Source organism: Rhinoraja longicauda, chromosome 23 (assembly GCF_053455715.1).
Source record: "Rhinoraja longicauda isolate Sanriku21f chromosome 23, sRhiLon1.1, whole genome shotgun sequence".
Taxonomy (NCBI): domain Eukaryota; kingdom Metazoa; phylum Chordata; class Chondrichthyes; order Rajiformes; family Arhynchobatidae; genus Rhinoraja; species Rhinoraja longicauda.
This window is the reverse complement of record NC_135975.1, coordinates 33,004,438-33,022,419: the sequence shown is the minus strand read 5'-3', so window position 1 is coordinate 33,022,419 and position 17,982 is coordinate 33,004,438. Positions and strand designations below refer to the sequence as shown.

At 50.8% G+C, this 17,982-nt stretch overlaps 1 protein-coding gene across 1 annotated transcript in view; it reads right to left on the bottom strand.

The window, feature by feature from the left end:
• Positions 1-17,982, bottom strand: part of rassf8b (Ras association domain family member 8b) — a 97,830-nt gene that overhangs the window by 58,573 nt on the left and 21,275 nt on the right. Inside the window, exon 2 of the mRNA XM_078420016.1 lies at positions 14,069-14,147. The gene's annotated coding sequence lies outside the window, so the exon portion shown is untranslated. The remainder of the gene's footprint in view (positions 1-14,068; positions 14,148-17,982) is intronic.

The following is a 17,982-nucleotide window of genomic DNA, read 5'->3' as shown; positions in this document are numbered from 1 at the left end:
TCTAGAGACAAACTGGCCAACAGGGGGCCAGGAAGCGAGCATTTCTTTTAAGAACAGAAAACAACTTGGTTCAGTGATACCCTTTGCAGAAGGAAACCGGCCATCTTGGCCCAGTCCATATGTAACTCCAGTGACTACATCAGCTTGGGTGACTCTGAAATGCCCTTTGGAGTTGGCCGCTAGGCTGTACCCATCAATGGATGGGGCAGGTCTAGAGGGCAAACATGGGCAGGTGGGACTAGTGGAGATGGGGCATCTTGGTTGCCATGGGCAAGATGGACCACAGGGCCTGTCTCCATGCTGCCTGACTCTACAACCACGCCTTGTGTCCCATTCCTAGCAACACAGATTGGGTCAACTTTACTGACAATGAAGAAAAAAAACATTGATTTCTAAGGCCAAGTTTAGCTCAGTTTAGTTTAGTTTAGAGATACAGTGCAGAAACAGGCCCTTTCGGTCCACCGGGTCCGCGCCGACCAGCGATCCCTGCATATTAACACTATCCTACACCCACTAGCGACAATTTAAAAAAAACATTTACCAAGCCAATTAACCTACATACCTGTACGTCTTTGGAGTGCGGGAGGAACTGAACATCTTGGAGAAAACCCACGCAGGTCATGGGGAGAACGTATAGAGAGCACCTGTAGTCGGGATCAAACCCGGGTCTCCGGCGCTGCATTCGCTGTAAGGCAGCAACTCTACCGCTGCGCCACCGTGACCAAGTATTGCTTCAGGTGCCCGAGTTGGAAAGAAGAAGCTGTCACCATCCCTGTCCCCTCCTCTTTAGTCTTTGGAGATACAGTGCGGAAACTGGCCCTTCGGCCCATCGAGTCCCCCCCCCCCCCCGTACAGTAGAACTACCCTCAGTCAATGAGCCTACAAAGCCGCATGTGGTCAGGATGGAACCCGGATCTCTGGTGCTGCATGGCTGCAACTGTTAGTTTAGTTCAGTTTAGAGATACAGCGCAGAAACAGGCACTTCGGCCCACCGGGTCCGTGCCGGCCAGTGATCCCCACACACTGACACACCCAAAGTTTACAATCTTTACCGAAGCTCTACCGCTGCGCCGCTGCGCCGCCGCGCCGCCCTCTCCAACCTCGCTCCGCGCCGTGGCCTCCGGATTACCTTACACCACACCCTGCCAGGATCACGGGGAACGCAAATCAGGCCATCTTGTCATGGGCAGAAAGGTTCAGGGAGCTTTCAAGGGCCAGACGGACACTTTTGAGCATAGAGTGCCGGAGCACAAACGACGCAATTATTCCCAAAATAGGTCACCGCGATTTGCAACGGCCGCACAGAAATAAGTCACTCGAGACAGTTAAAGCCGTGTAATCCAGTGGCCCATTGGGCCCTGGGTTCGTTAATCAGATTTAACCGTCTACTACCTCAGTAATCTCTTCACAATGCGACACGAAAGCGTGGCTATCCGGAAGATCAACAGGCAGGCTGCTGTCTGCAGGTGTCGATCCCGCACGCAGGGTTATCCAAGAGGAGCCGTGGCAAGATGCTTCAGCATGTAAGCTGCACCTAGGGTCGCTGGGTGTCCCGTATTAGCCGGGACGTCCCTTATTTGCCGGGACATCCCGTATTTTGGGCTAAATTGGTTTGTCCCGTGTCAGTAGCGTTGCCAACTTCCTCACTCCCCAAATAAGGGAGAAAGGGTGACGTCACCGCCCCGCGCCCCACGTGACCTCACCCAGCCAGCGACCACGTTCTCCCGCTCCACCAATGGCTTCCGCTGGCTGGGTGAAGTCACGTTTTGGGTCAGGACCTTTCTTTCCATCTGACACGAAACATCGCCTATCCACGTTCTCCAGAGATGATGCCTGATCCACTGAGTTACTCCAGCGCTTGGTGTCTGTTTTTATAAACCAGCATCTGTGGTTTAGTTTAGTTTAGTTGGAAACAAGCCCTTCGGCCCCCCAAGTCCGTGCCAACCAGCGATCACTTGTACATGTTCCCAATGTTGAGGGAGTCCAGAACCAGGGGCCACAGTCGAAGAATAAAAGGGAGGCCATTTAAAACTGAGGTGAGAAAAAACTTTTTCAACCAGAGAGTTGTGAATTTGTGGAATTCTCTGTCATAGAGGGCAGTGGAGGCCAATTCACTGGATGAATTTAAAAGAGAGTTAGATAGAGCTCTAGGGGCTAGCAGAACCAAGGGATATGGGGAGAAGGCAGGCACGGGTTACTGATTGTGGATGATCAGCCATGATCACAATGAATGGCGGTGCTGGCTCGAAGGGTCGAACGGCCTCCTCCTGCACCTATTTTCCATGTGCAATATCTTACACTCGAGGGACAATTTACCGAAGCCAATTAACCTACACGTCTTTGGAATGTGGGAGGAAACTGAAGGGCCTGCTTCCACATCGTATCCAATACAATATATCTTTATTGTCATTGTACAGGGGTACAACGAGATTGGGAATGCGCCTCCTATACGATGCAATAAATTAATTAACTAATCAGTATTAATTTAAACAACCCAATGAAACAAATTAGAACAGTTTTAAAACAGAATAAAGTGCAAGTAGGTCTGTGCCGGTTCACTGTGCGATGTGACCATCCGACTCAGCAGGACCGGTTCATAGCAGCTATGGCCCTGGGGATGAAGCTGTTCCTGAGTCTGGAGGTGCGGGCGTAGAAGGCCTTGTATCGTCTGCCCGATGGTAGAAGTTCGAACAGACTGTTGCAGGGGTGTGAGGAGTCTTTGTGGATGCTGGTAGCTTTTCTGAGGCATCGTGTGTTGTAGATGCCCTCCAAGGCTGGTAGCTGTGTTCCGATGGTCCTCCGAGCTCTATGGACTACCCGCTGAAGAGCTCTCCTCTCTGCATCCGTGCAGCTGAGATACCACACAGGGATGCCATAGACTAATCATACCGGGCAGGGGAGGGGATGGCACAGCTATTCAATGGCATTGCATTCAATAAAGATGGATGGACAAACAGTTGGGGTGCTTGGCCAAGTTAATCGGTACTCGCAGTTAATTACTGCACCAGACAATCCTACTGTAAAGTGAAGCAGATCTCTCCGACGCTCAAAACACAGGCTAATCCATCATAAAGCAGCTCTCCTCCTAATCCCAGCCCATGTCACACAGTGGCTCCGTTTACTAATCAGTGCAGGTCACGTATTGATGTTATCAGCGTGTCGCCTGGCTCAAATACTCCTCCCTGCCTCTCCCGCAATGAGGAGACTGAGACAGACAATACTCCTGCTGCCACGGGCAATGGGCAAAGACAGTGACCCCCCCCTGCATTCCTCCCTAGCCTCTCCCCTCCCCCACCCTACCCTAGTCGTCCAGCTAGTTCCACAGTTTGCATTCTTCTATCGCTCTCTTCCACAGCCAACAATGGACCATTGTGGGCTCCGCCATTTCCTTGGTCATCGGTATTGGCTCGTACCTCTAGGTTCCATCTCCCCTGACTCTCAGTCGAAAGAAGGGTCTCGACCCGAAACGTCACCCATTCCTTCTCTCCAGAGATGCTGCCTGACCCGCTGAGTTACTCCAGCTTTAGCACAAGATGATAAGTGATAGGAGCAGAATTAGGCCGTCCGACCTTTCGAGTCTACTCCGCCATTCAGTCATGGCTGATCTAGCTGACACCCGTACGTGTCTTGTCTTCGGTTTATACCAGCATCTGCGGTTCCCCTACACATTTTCCAGAGGTGCTGCCCGACCTTGTGTGCCTGCAGGCAAATCCATATCCCTCCATTCCCTGCATGTCCATGTGCCTATCCAACAACCTCTTAAACGCCACTATCGCATCTGCCTCCACCCCTGGCAGCAGGTTCCTGGCGCCCATCTACACTGACGGGAGTGATAACTCATGCGGAAGGGTCCTGACCCGAAACGTCATCTATTCCTTTCCTCCAGAGATGCTGCCTGTCCCTCTGAGTTACTCCAGCATTTTGTGTCTATCTTCGGTGTAAACCAGCACCTGCAGTTCCTTGCTGCACAGTTCATTTTCAGGCCACCTATTTATAGGGTGGCACTGTTAAGAGTTGCTGCATTTAATGAGCGGTGCCTAGCATTCAGAGGCAGAAGGTTTCATCTGTCCGAGGGCATTCTCAGATATACCTTGCTGGGCCCCAAAAACTAAAACCAAACTGCCTCACAGCGTCAGAGACACCGGTTCAATCCTGACCTGGGGTGAAGAGTTAGTACGTTCTCCCCATTACCGTTTGGGTTTCCTCCGGGTGCTCCGGTTTCCTCCCACACTCAAAGTCATGCGGGTTTTTAGGTTAATTGGCTTCGGGTAAAATTGTAATTTGTCCCTGGTGCGTAGGGTGGTGCTAGTGCACAGGGGGGATCGCTGGCAAGCGCGGATTCGGTGGGCCGAAGGGCCTGTTTCCACGCTGTATCTCTAAAGTCTAAAGGCGGCCGAGGCCAGGATCGACACAGGCTCCAGCAGCCTGGTTTAGTTTAGTTTGGTTTAGTTTGGAGATATAGCATGGAAACAGGCCCTTCGGCCCACCGATTCCAGGCCGACCAGCGATCCCCGCACACTAAAACTCCTTCATAACATGTGTGCAACAGTCATATCTGCGCAATTCCAAGACCTGCTGGAAATAAATCTCCATGCAAGCTTGGGCTAGTTTGGTTTAGAGATACATCACAGAAACAGGCCCTTCGGCCCACCGGGTCCGCGCCGACCAACGATCCCCGCACATTAACACGATCCCACACCATCTAGGGACAATTTTTACATTTACCAAGCCAATGCACGTCTTTGGAGTGTGGGAGGAAACCAAAGATCTCGGAGAAAACCCACGCAGGTCACGGGAAGAACGTACAAACTCCGTACAGACGGCGCCCGTAGTCGGGATGGAACCCGGGACTCTGGCTCTGCATTCGCTGCAAGGCAGCCACTCTACCGCTGCGCCGCCGTGACTGGTTGAAGGACCAGCAGCTTTCCATTGCCCTCATCCCAGCCGATGGGGTCCAGAGTGGCCGTTTCAGCGACTGATTTACCAGCAACCGTGTTAAGCCCATTGGGCTCTTTTTTTTTTTAACCAAAAATAATTTAATCAATTATTTACAATAATACGGACGGTATGAAATAAATCAAAACAAAGCCCTCCACCATAATACAAGTCACACAAATATACTAAATAAACTATGATACAATTATTTATTCACAAAATGCTGGAGTAACTCAACGGGTCAGACAGCATCTCAGGAGAAAAGGAATAGATTACATTTCGGGTCGAGACCCTTCTTCACACTGAAGAAGGGTCTCGACCCAAAACGTCACCCATTCCTTCTCTCCTGAGATGCTGCCTGACCCGCTGAGTTACTCCAGCATTTTGTGAATAAATACCTTCGATTTGTACCAGCATCTGGTTATTTTCTTATGATACAACTATAATCACCACCCTTGTCAAGGATGCATTCTATCTACCCCCCACCGTCCCAGAAACCCCCCAGGGCACCCGTGGACAGCGTGTGGTCCCTCTCTAATGCCACCCGGGCACAGACGTAACCCCGGTAAAGGGGCGGGCGCCTGGCTCGGGCAGAGCCCTGATTCGCCCGGCGCCGTGACTCGCGGATGACCAGCTTGGCCAGGCCCCCACTGTGCTGGCAGTGCCCTGCATCCTCTAGTTCTGACGGGCGTTCAGAGACGGGACTGGGAGGTCAGGCAATCCAAGGTTTCTGTCTGCCATCCAAGTCGGCTGTCGGAGCAACATCAGCAGCAGCAGTCTCTCTTTAACACGATGTGCCTTGACGTGTATTAGTCATGCCGTTGCAGCCGATTACCAGCACGCTCTTTCGAACAACACTTCAAATAAATCAGGCCTTTGCAAGGGCTCAGACAAGCTCACAGCCAAAGGTCTCCGGGGTGGGCTTCAGTCCAAAGCCAGGCTTTACAACTCAAAAGTGCAACCCATCGAAAGTGCCACAACTGTGCCAGCGTCTCCTTCAAGTGTTGCAAATGCAATTAGTGCGCAAAGCATCAATCAGTACACCGCCCTGTAACAACAAGGAACTGCACATGCCACTGGTGAACACACACAAGGACAGAGTGCCGGAGTCACTCAGCAAGCCAGGCAGCATATCTGGACAATACGGATAGGTGACGTTTCGGGTCGAGACCCTTTGGGGGCGGCACGGTGGCCCAGCGGTAGAGTTACTGCCTCGCTGGGCCGGAGACCCGGGTTCGATCCTGACTACGGGTGCTGTCTGTACGGAGTTTGTAGGTTCTCCCCGTGACCCGCGTGGGTTTTCTCCGGGCATGGGCACATGCACCACACACACACCCTGGGATCCTCGCCACTCTCTATCTCCCGGTCAAACAGTACCAGCGTGAATAAACCTGCCCACTGTGCACGGTGGCGCAGCGGTAGAGTTGCCACCCCACAGCGCCAGAGACCCGGGATCAATCCTGACTATGGATGGAGTTTGTACGTTTTCCCTGTGGACCGCGTGGGTTTTCCACGGGTGCTTCGGTTTCCTCCCACACTTCAAAGACGTACAGGTTTATAGGTTAATTGGCTACGGTAAAGGTTGTGAATTGTCTTTACTGTGTGTAAGATAACGCTCCTGGTCGGCGCGGACTCAGTGGGCTGAAGGGCCTGTTTCCGCGATGTATCTCTCAAGTCTAAAGTAAATTCTACAGAAGATGGTCAGACGTTGAGCCTTGTTCATGAACCAGATGTCAGCCACATTTGTCACCACTCAGCTGCGGCTTCCCCTGTTTAGTTTAGAGACACAGCATGGAGACAGGCCCTTCGGCCCACTGAGTCTGTGCCATTCAGCGTCCACCCGTTCACACTGGTTCGATGTTATTCCACTTTCTCATCCACTCCCTGCACACCTGGGGCAATTTACAGAGGCCAATTAGCCCACAAACCTGCGTTTCTTTGGGATATGGGAGGAAACCGGAGCGCCCGGAGGAGCACACAGGCAGAACGTGCAAACTCCACACGCAAAGACGGCGCCCAAAGTCAGGATTCAACTTGCCAAGCTGTGTCCTGCCCTCACCTCTCTATCAGCCATCTATCTCCCCCCCCTTCAGTTTGTAGAAGGGTGTTGACCAAAGACATTGTCTGACCCGCTGAGTTACACCAACGCGTTGGCCCCATAACAGAAGCGCCCACGTCACCTGACACCCGGACTAATAAAGTATCTATCAATCACCGCCTGAAAAATATCCGTTGGCCTCCACAGCCATCTGTGGCAATGAATTCCACAGATTCACCACCCTGTGACAAAGTAAATTCCTCCTCATCTCCTTTCTAGAGGTACGTCCTTTTATTCTGAGGCTCTGGCCTCTGGTCCTAGACTCTCCCACTGGTGGAAACATCTCCTTGGCTCTCTCACGCTCATTTCTATGTCCACTGCGACTGACAAGGGGCTCGACCTGAACCGTCACCCATTCCTTCTCTCCTGGGATGCTGCCTGACCCGCTGAGTTACTCCAGCATTTTGTGTCTACCTTCGATTTAAACCAGCATCTGCAGTTTTATACTCCTACACAGAGAACACTGCATCTTCCTCAAACATTGCTTGTCATCAAAAACAACATTCTTTTCCCATTACACTCCCCATTACAAATATTAACTCCCTGTTCCACAGCAATGATCAAACCACTTGGACAGTGCAGTTCTCCCCGTGACCTGCGTGGGTTTACTCCGAGATCTTCGGTTTCCTCCCACACTCCAAAGACGTACAGGTATGTAGGTTAATTGGCTGGGTAAATGTAAAAAAAAATTTGTCCCTAGTGGGTGTAGGATAGTGTTAATGTACGGGGATCACTGGGCGGCACGGACTTGGAGGGCCGAAAAGGCCTGTTTCCGGCTGTATATATATGATATGATATGATATGATGCGCTATCTTTAGAGTTAGTCATGTACAGTCAGCAGCTTGACCCTAATGGTCTCAAACCCCCCCCCCCATCCTTACTCATCAATGGGACTCTGTCCTGACACAAGGTTTCGACACTAAACGTTCTCATGCTCCCTCTCTGAATATGTCTCTATCTATCTCTGTGTCTCTCTATCACTATATGTCTATCTCTTTCTCCCCCCCTCTCTCTCTCTCTCTCTGAATTTCTTTCTCTCTCTGAATCTCTCTCTGAATCTCTCTCTCACTGAATATATATATATATATATATATCTCCCCCTCTCTCTCTCTGAATATCACTCTCTCTCTTTGAATATCTCTCTTTGAATATCTCTCTCTGAATCTCTCTCTCTGAATCTCTCTCTCTCTCTCTATCTGAATCTCTCTCTCTATCTGAATCTATCACTCTCTCTCTTTGAATATTCTCTCTCTGAATTTCTCTCTCTCTGAATCTCTCTGAATCTTTCTCTCTCTGAATCTCTCTCTCTCTCTCTGAATTGCTCTCTCTCGTTCTCTGAATTTCTCTCTCTCCCTCTGAATCGCTTTCTCACTCTCTCGCTCTCCCTCTGAATATCTCTCTCTCTCCCTCCCTCTCCCCCTCCCACCAATGCTGCTCAACTCCCTGCGTTCCACCCGCTGTGTTCATCAAACCCTGTTCAATCATAGCACTGACCTCGTGGCTGACAAACGCTAGCCAATAAAGCTATTGAGACAATAGACAATAGACAATAGACAATAGGTGCAGGAGTAGGCCATTCAGCCCTTCGAGCCAGCACCGCCATTCAATGCGATCATGGCTGATCACTCAATCAGTACCCCGTTCCTGCCTTCTCCCCATACCCCCTCACTCCGCTATCCTCAAGAGCTCTATCCAGCTCTCTCTTGAAAGCATCCAACGAACTGGCCTCCACTGCCTTCTGAGGTAGAGAATTCCACACCTTCACCACCCTCTGACTGAAAAAGTTCTTCCTCATCTCCGTTCTAAATGGCCTACCCCTTATTCTCAAACTGTGGCCCCTTGTTCTGGACTCCCCTAACATTGGGAACATGTTATCTGCCTCTAATGTGTCCAATCCCCTAATTATCTTATATGTTTCAATAAGATCCCCCCTCATCCTTCTAAATTCCAGTGTATACAAGCCCAATCGCTCCAGCCTTTCAACATACGACAGTCCCGCCATTCCGGGAATTAACCTAGTGAACCTACGCTGCACGCCCTCCATAGCAAGAATATCCTTCCTCAAATTTGGAGACCAAAACTGCACACAGTACTCCAGGTGCGGTCTCACCAGGGCCCGGTACAACTGTAGAAGGACCTCTTTGCTCCTATACTCAACTCCTCTTGTTACGAAGGCCAACATTCCATTGGCTTTCTTCACTGCCTGCTGTACCTGCATGCTTCCTTTCATTGACTGATGCACTAGGACACCCAGATCTCGTTGAACTCCCCCTCCTCCTAACTTGACACCATTCAGATAATAATCTGCCTTTCTATTCTTACTTCCAAAGTGAATAACCTCACACTTATCTACATTAAACTGCATCTGCCATGTATCCGCCCACTCACACAACCTGTCCAAGTCACCCTGCAGCCTTATTGCATCTTCCTCACAATTCACACTACCCCCCAACTTAGTATCATCTGCAAATTTGCTAATGGTACTTTTAATCCCTTCGTCTAAGTCATTAATGTATATCGTAAATAGCTGGGGTCCCAGCACCGAACCTTGCGGTATCCCACTGGTCACTGCCTGCCATTCCGAAAGGGACCCATTTATCCCCACTCTTTGCTTTCTGTCTGTCAACCAATTTTCTATCCATGTCAGTACCCTACCCCCAATACCATGTGCCCTAATTTTGCCCACTAATCTCCTATGTGGGACCTTGTCGAAGGCTTTCTGAAAGTCGAGGTACACCACATCCACTGACTCTCCCTTGTCAATTTTCCTAGTTACATCCTCAAAAAATTCCAGTAGATTTGTCAAGCATGATTTCCCCTTCGTAAATCCATGCTGACTCGGAATGAGAGTTAGTCGTACGGCGTGGAAACAGGTCCTTCGGCCCAACTTGCCCACGCCGACCAACATGTCCCATCTACACTAGTCCCACCTGCCTGCGTTTGGCCCATATCGCCCCAAACCTGCCCTATCCAGGTACCTGTCTAACTGTTTATTAAACATTGCGATAGTCCCTGCCTTAACCACCTCCTCCGGCAGCTCGCTACATACACACCACTCTTTGTGTGAAAAGGTTACCACTCAAATTCCTATTAAATCTTTAGTGTCCCTTCACATCAAAGCTATGTCCTCTGGTTCTCGATTCCCCTACTCTGAGCAAGAGACTGTGCATTTACCCGATCTAAGTAGGTCATAAGATCATGTGATAGGAGTAGAATTAGGTCATTCGGCCCATCAAGTTTACTCCGCCATTCAATCATGGCTGATCTATCTCTCCCTCCTAACCCCATTCTCCTGCCTTCTCCCCATAACCACTGACACCCGCACTAATCAAGAATCTATCTATCTCTGCTTTAAAAGTATCTGCTGGCGGCCTCCGCAGCCTTCTGTGGGAAAGAATTCCACAGATTCACCAACCTCTGACTAAAGAAAATTCCCCTCATCGCCTTCCTAAAAGAAGGTACTTTAATTCTGGGGCTATGACCTCAAGTTCTAGACTCTTCCACTATTGGAATCAAGTAGGACTAGGAAACCCCGAGGAACCCCGAGGAAACTCCGAGCTGGCTCGAAGGGCCGAATGGCCTCCTCCTGCACCTATTGTCTATTGAACATGTGCTCCACATATCACGTGAGGAAAGTCAATGGGTCTGGGTCTTGATATAAAGATGGCGGTCACAGGATGATCCATCGCTCCAGCTTGCTGCGTTGAAAGTCGGGAGACCAATGAGCTGGATATAAACAGCCGACGTCTGTGATCTCCATTCAAACGGCCACCCTGTGGAGCGGTTCCATCGCTGGGACCAGTGTTTGGCCTTTGACCCTTCAACGCTTCAATGGAAAGATCTTCCCCAGCAGTAGTTTAGAGATACAGCTCGGAAACAGGCCCTTCGGCCCACCGGGTCCGCGCCGACCAGCGATCCCCGCACATTAACATTATCCCACACACACTAAGGACAATGTTTACATTTACACCAAGCCAATTAACCTACAAACCTGTACGTCTTTGGAAATCGAAGATCTCGGAGAAAACCCTCGCAGGTCACGGGGAGAACGTACAAACTCCGTACAGGCAGCGCCTGTTGTCGGGATCGAACCCGGGTCACCGGCGCTGCATTAGCCTCAGAATTAAAGGACTCTACCGCTGCACCGCCGTGACCGCAGTATTTTCCGTTCTTCTGTTACTATCATGTCACAAATGGCACAGAGGCCAGGACACGCACACACGCGTGCGCACACACAGACACACACGTGTGTACACTAACACACGCACACACAGGCCGGCAAGAGGCACAGAAGTGTGAAAACGCACACCTCCAGATGCATCCTATTAACATCCAGAGAGCAGTGCTGAACTACTATCTACTTCACTCGAGACCCTCTGACTATCTTCAATTGGACTTTACCCTGTACTAAATTCCTTTTATCGTGGTATCTGTACACTGAGTACCTCGATTGTAATCATGCACAGGTCCTCCCCGACTAACGATGCCTCGACTAACGATATTTCGACCGTACGATGGTGCAAACGCTGGGCAACGGCAGTGAGCTGCAGCTCGCTTACGGCTACGTGATCAGGTGTATTCAATGCATTTCGACGTACGATATTTTCGGTTTGCGATGGGTTTATCGGAAGCTAACCCCATCGTCGTTGAGGAGCGCCTGTATGGTCTTTCCGCTGGCTTGTCAGCACACGACAAAAGCTTTTCACTGTACCTCGCTCGGTACAGCTGACAGTAAACGAAACTTCAAAAGTACACAGACCGATGCAGGGGCCTGGACACACGGAGAAACATGCACAGACACTCGCACACACTACAGCACACATGTACAAATACTGATGCAGTAGAGGGGCAGACAAACACAGAGGCACACACACACACACACGCACAGGGGCCAGGACGGACGGATACGAGGGTAGACACACGCTCACATGCTGTAAGGGCCCAGGGCTATACAACAGTAGAAACAATAGTTGTGTTTAAGAGGCTTTTACATCGGAACATGGAAGTGCAGAAATGGATCAGGTGCAGGCAGAGGAGGTCAGTTTAACTGGCATCATGTTCAGCACTGTAACTGTGAGCTGAGGGCCTGTTCCTGTGCAGTACTGTTGTGCGTTTGTTCTATACCACACACAGGCTCACATAAACACTGAATAACATCCAGAGTAAAGTGTGCACCTGTCTCCAATAGTGCATTTGATGGGGACCTCCTGCCTGCCTGCCTGCCTGGGTCACAGGCGGCAACACTGATGGAGGCCTGGACTGGGGCAGGGTGTGGGTGCATCAGCCTCCATCACTGATGGGGGCCGGGTGCTGGGGGCATCAGTGAGTGTCCGTCACTGATGGGAGAGTGGGTGCAGGGTGCTGGGTGCAGTCTCTGTCACTGATGGGGGGCAGGGTGCATCAGTCTCTGTCACTGATGGGGGGCAGGGTGCTGGGTGCATCAGTCTCTGTCACTGATGGGGGAATGGGGGCAGGGTGCTGGGTGCATCAGTCTCCATCACTGATGGGGGCAGGGTGCTGGGTGCATCAGTCTCCGTCACTGATGGGGGCAGGGTGCTGGGTGCATCAGTCTCCGTCACTGATGGGGGCAGGGTGCTGGGTGCATCAGTCTCCGTCACTGATGGGGGCAGGGTGCTGGGTGCATCAGTCTCCGTCACTGATGGGGGACTGGGGGCAGGGTGCTGGGTGCATCAGTCTCCGTCACTGATGGGGGCAGGGTGCTGGGTGCATCAGTCTCCGTCACTGATGGGGGCAGGGTGCTGGGTGCATCAGTCTCCGTCACTGATGGGGGACTGGGGGCAGGGTGCTGGGTGCATCAGTCTCCGTCACTGATGGGGGGCAGGGTGCTGGGTGCATCAGTCTCCGTCACTGAGTTGGTAACACTCCCGATCGGCAGCCAGAAGATGCAGGTTGGTGCAAGACCCACTCCAGAAACACCAGCCCCGAGACTTTGGCCAACATCCCACCACTAATCTGAAGGGCGGAGAAGACCCCTGGGACCCTCGCCACTCTCTAGCTCCCGGTCAAACAGTACCGGCGTGGATAAACCTGCCCACCTGGCACGGTGGCACAGCGGCAGAGCTGCTGCCTTACAGTGTCAGAGACCCGGGTTCAATCCCGACCACGGGTGCTGTCTGTACAGAGTTTGAACGTTCTCCCCGTGACCTGCGTGGGTTTTCTCCGGGTGCTCCGGTTTCCCCCCACACTCCAAAGGTGTACAGGTTTGTAGGTCAATTGGCTTGGTGTAAATGTAAAGTGTCCCTAGTGTGTTAGTGTGTGGGGATCGCCGATCAGCACCGACTCGGTGAGCTGGAGCCTGTTTCTGCACTGTATCTCTAAAGTCTAAAGGCTGCCCCTTCATTATAAGAATCATTGCACTTCAAAGCTCTTGTGCCGAATGACGTAGAGGTTACGAAGGCACTATATAAATGCAATTTAGTTTAGGTTGGAAATACGGCATGGAAACAGGCCCTTTGGCCCACCGAGTCCACGCCGACCAGCGATCCCCTGTCCACACCAGTTCCACTGACACACCCACTCCCAACGCACTCGGGCCAATTTACGAGGCCCAATTAACCTACAAACTTTGGGATGTGGGAGGAAACCAGAGCGCCCGGAGAAAGCCCACACGCTCCCAGGGGGAACGTACAAACTCTGTACAGACAGCACCCGTGGTCAGGATCGAACCCGGGTCAGGATGGAACACTCTACCGCTGCGCCACGCCACCGTGCTGCCCCCCCAGCTGGATAGATATTAGACAATAGGCAATAGGTGCAGGAGGAGGCCATTCGGCCCTTCGAGCCAGCACCGCCATTCAATGTGATCATGGCTGATCATTCTCAATCTGTACCCCGTTCCTGCCTTCTCCCCATACACCCTGACTCCGCTATCCTTAAGATGTTTGAGTCTGTCTGTCTGCGTGCACTCACGATACAGCAAAGTGAAGCACACATATGGATGCACGCGGATGTACAGGGCACAGGATTCTCACTCCTCTCTCCAGGCCCTGTCAGGGGTTCCCCCTTCCACTTACATGTGCGGGCACTGCCGCCGGGCCGCATAGCAACGTGAGCCGCTCGTCAAACCCGGACACTCGCCGAATCCAAAGCACCCTGGAGGCAAAAGTGAGAGAATGTTACAAGTTGCTTCTTATCAAAATAGACTCTGCATGCCGTGCTAAAAATAGTGCCTCTCTCACTGGGACCAAGAATTTGGAAGGGTGGGGGCAGGAGGGGCGGTCATAAACTGCATGCCGCTTGTAATCTCCGATAGGCAGCAAGTGCAGCGGGTGTTTTGCCAGCTGTGCCCGACAGATCCCTGCCTTCAACCCTGGACAGATTGGGCGGCACGGTGGTGCAGCGGTAGAGACGCTGCCTTGCACACCACAGTTGTCACCAGACACCTGGTTTCAATGATCTGTGTCGGAAGGAACTGCAGCTGCTGGTTTAAACTGGAGACAGACACAAGAAGCTGGAGTAACTCAGCGGGACAGGCAGCATCCCTGGAGAGAAGGAATGGTTGACGTTTCAAGGTCGAGACCCTTCTCCAGTCTCTGATCCGTCCTTCCTCCCACTCCCTACACCCCTCCCATCCACCCAACCAACCTTATTGCAACGGATTTGTTTAACTTAGAAACATAGAAAATAGGTGCAGGAGTAGGCCATTCGGCCCTTCGAGCCTGCACCGCCATTCAATGTGATCATGGCTGATCATCCAACTCAGTATCCCGTACCTTCCTTCTCTCCATACCCCGATCCCTTTAGCCACAAAGGCCACATCTAACTCCCTCTTAAATATAGCCAATGAACTGGCCTCAACTACCTTCTGTGGCAGAGAAAAGGTTTTATACTCTGTTTTTCACTTGGAAAAACTTTTTTTTTGGTGGCACGGTGGCGCAGCGGTAGAGTTGCTGCCTTACAGCGCCAGAGACCCGGGTTCAATCCTGACCACGGTTTCCTCCCACACTCAAAAGACGTGCAGGTTTGTAGGTTAATCAGCTTCAGTAAAAATTCAAAATTGTCCAGTGTGTGTGTGGATAGTGCTAGTGTTTGGGGACCACTGGTTGGTGCGGACCCAGTGGGCAGAAAGGCCTGTTTCCGCACGGTACTGTATCTCTAAAACTAAACTAAAAAACTAAAACCAAGGTGTCGAAATAAAGAACTGCAGATGTTGGTTATTACACAATAGGACACGAAGGTATTTATTCACAAAATGCTGGAGTAACTCAGCAGGTCAGGCAGCATCTCAGGAGAGAAGGAATGGGCGACGTTTCGGGTCGAGACCCTTCTTCAGACCGTTCAGGGTTTCGACCCAAAACGTCACCCATTCCTTCTCTCCTGAGCTGCTGAGTTACTCCAGCATTTTGTGAATAAATACCTTCGATTTGTACCAGCATCTGCAGTTATTTTCTTACACAATAGGACACAGTGCTGGAATGGCTCAGCAGGTCAGGCAACATCTCTGGAGAACTTGGATAGGTTGGAGAAGGGTCTCAATCCAAAACATCGCCTATCCACATTGTCCAGAGAAGCTACCCGACCTGCCGAGTTACTTCAGTATTTTGCATGTGTGTGTTTGCTGAATTTGGTGTAAAGTACTCCTCCAATCTTTTCTCACCCAACTTTCTTCTACCCCCACCACAGTCAGTTTGAAGAAAGGGCTCGACCCAAAACATTGCCTATCCATGTTCTCCAGAGATGCTGCCTGGAGTTGAAAATGGTTAGCAACCGGAGATCCTTGGAGCTTCCTCTCCCCTCTCCCCCTCTCCCACCGCTAAAAGTCCATTAAACAGTTCCATGGTTTGCAACAATTAATTCCTCTGGGGATCACACTGTACCAAGCCAACATGTGTAGGAAGGAACTGCAGATGCTGGTTTAAATCGAAGGTAGACACAAAATGCCGGAGTAACTCAGCAGGACGGGCAGCATCTCTGGAGAGAAGGAATGGGTGACGTTTCGGGCCGAGACCCTCTTCAGGTCCCATTTGTTTTTGTCTGAAGACAAACACACACCAGACCAAACGAGGGTCTGGAGAGGAGATTACCGAAGCCTGTGTTAGGCCCGTATCCCTGCAAACCTTTTCATGAATGCTCACAAACAAGGGGAAAATCCTAGAAGAATGATTCACAAAAATGCTAACTTTTAAAAACATTATTCTGGATTTGATGCTATCTAAACAGTGGCACGGTGGCGCAGCGGTAGAGTTGCTGCCTCATAGCTCCAGAGACCCGGGTTCCATTCTGACTGTGGGTGCTGTCCGTGTGGAGTTTGCACGTTCTCCCCGTGACTGTGAGGGTTTTCTCCAGGTGCTCCGGTTTCCTCCAAAACTCCAAAGACGTTTGTCGGCTAATTGGCTTGGGGAAGATGCAAATTGTCCCTAGTGAGTGCGACATTGTCCCCAGTGGGTGTGTTTTAGTGCGCGGGGATCGCTGGGCAGCGCGTACTCGGTGGGCTGAAGGGCCCGTTTCCGCACTGTATCTCTAATCTAAACTAAACCAATTGCCAACCAGTAAATAATTTGTGGATGACTTGCACTGGTTTGCAGGAAGTATCTCAGGCAGGGCAGGGCCCAGCAGAAATGGACAGTTAATTGTCCACACCCAGCTTACACAAGTAATTAATGAATGAATGAATGAATGAATAAGTTTATAGGCCAAGTATGTGCACATACAAGGAATGTGCCTTGGTGCTCCGCTCACAAATGACAACACAAACATACAGTTAACAATTAAGAATAAAGCATAACCACATCAAAACAATAAGGATACAACATTACGGTCTAAACATGTGGGTGAAAATAAACCAGAGCAAAAATGTGACCACAGACTTTCGTCATTGAGTAGAACTACCACTCGTGGAAAAAAGTTGTTTTTATGTCTGGCTGTGGCTGCTTTGACAGTCCGGAGTCGCCTTCCAGAGGGAAGTTTTATTTCACAAAATGCTGGAGTAACTCAGCAGGTGAGGCAGCATCTCAGGAGAGAAGGAATGGGTAACGTTTCGGGTCAAGACCCTTCTTCAGACTGAAGGGTCTCGACCCGAAACGTCACCCATTCCTTCTCTCCTGAGATGCTGCCTCACCTGCTGAGTTACTCCAGCATTTTGTGAAATAAATACCTTCGATTTGTACCAGCATCTGCAGTTATTTTCTTACACTTCTAGAGGGAAGTGCTTCAAAGAGTTTGTGGCCAGGGTGAGAGGGGTCAGAGATGATCTTGCCCGCTCGCTTCCTGGCCCTTACAGTGCACAGTTCGTCAATGGGGGGGAAGGTGGCAGTCAACAACCTTCTCAGCTGAGCGACGATCTGTTGCAGCCTCTGGAGGTAACTAACCTCCAGTACAACGACGTCATCCCTGCTGGAAACCCCTACAATCTGTTCCGACCTGTGCGTTTACATTCATGGCACCAGCAGTTAGAGGGTTACATTTAGAGTTGAGCAATACTTCAGCAATGCTTAGAAACGATTTGAAGGACAGAGTGTTTTGTTCCACACTCTTCTGCCTGCCGTTCGTCTCCAAGTGTGCTCGCTCGCCCGACATGTCCTGTCCTGATTGCAGTTCCTTGTGTGATATTGGCTGTACTTTCTTTATACATGGGTGTCATGTTGCGGAAACCTCCCCCCCCCCCCCCCCCCCCCGGAGCTTGCATTGAGCACCACAGACTCCATTACGGAAATAAAATATCTACTTATTAAATTCTTGACCAACTCCCCCCCTCCCCCCCACGTCACGGCTGGCTTCAAGTTGTAATCCAGCTGTGCAGCTAGCTGACATGCAAGAGGATTATCAGTCAACAGAGGCACGCTGTGTTCACTGTTCGATCCTGGCAAGGATCTCAACGCCAGAATTAAGTTACAGAGAGCAAACTGCAGACAGACACGAGCTGGAAGGAATTAATAATGGGAGCACCTTCATTCTGGTTTAAAAAAAGAGACGAAGGTTTTGTGTGGGA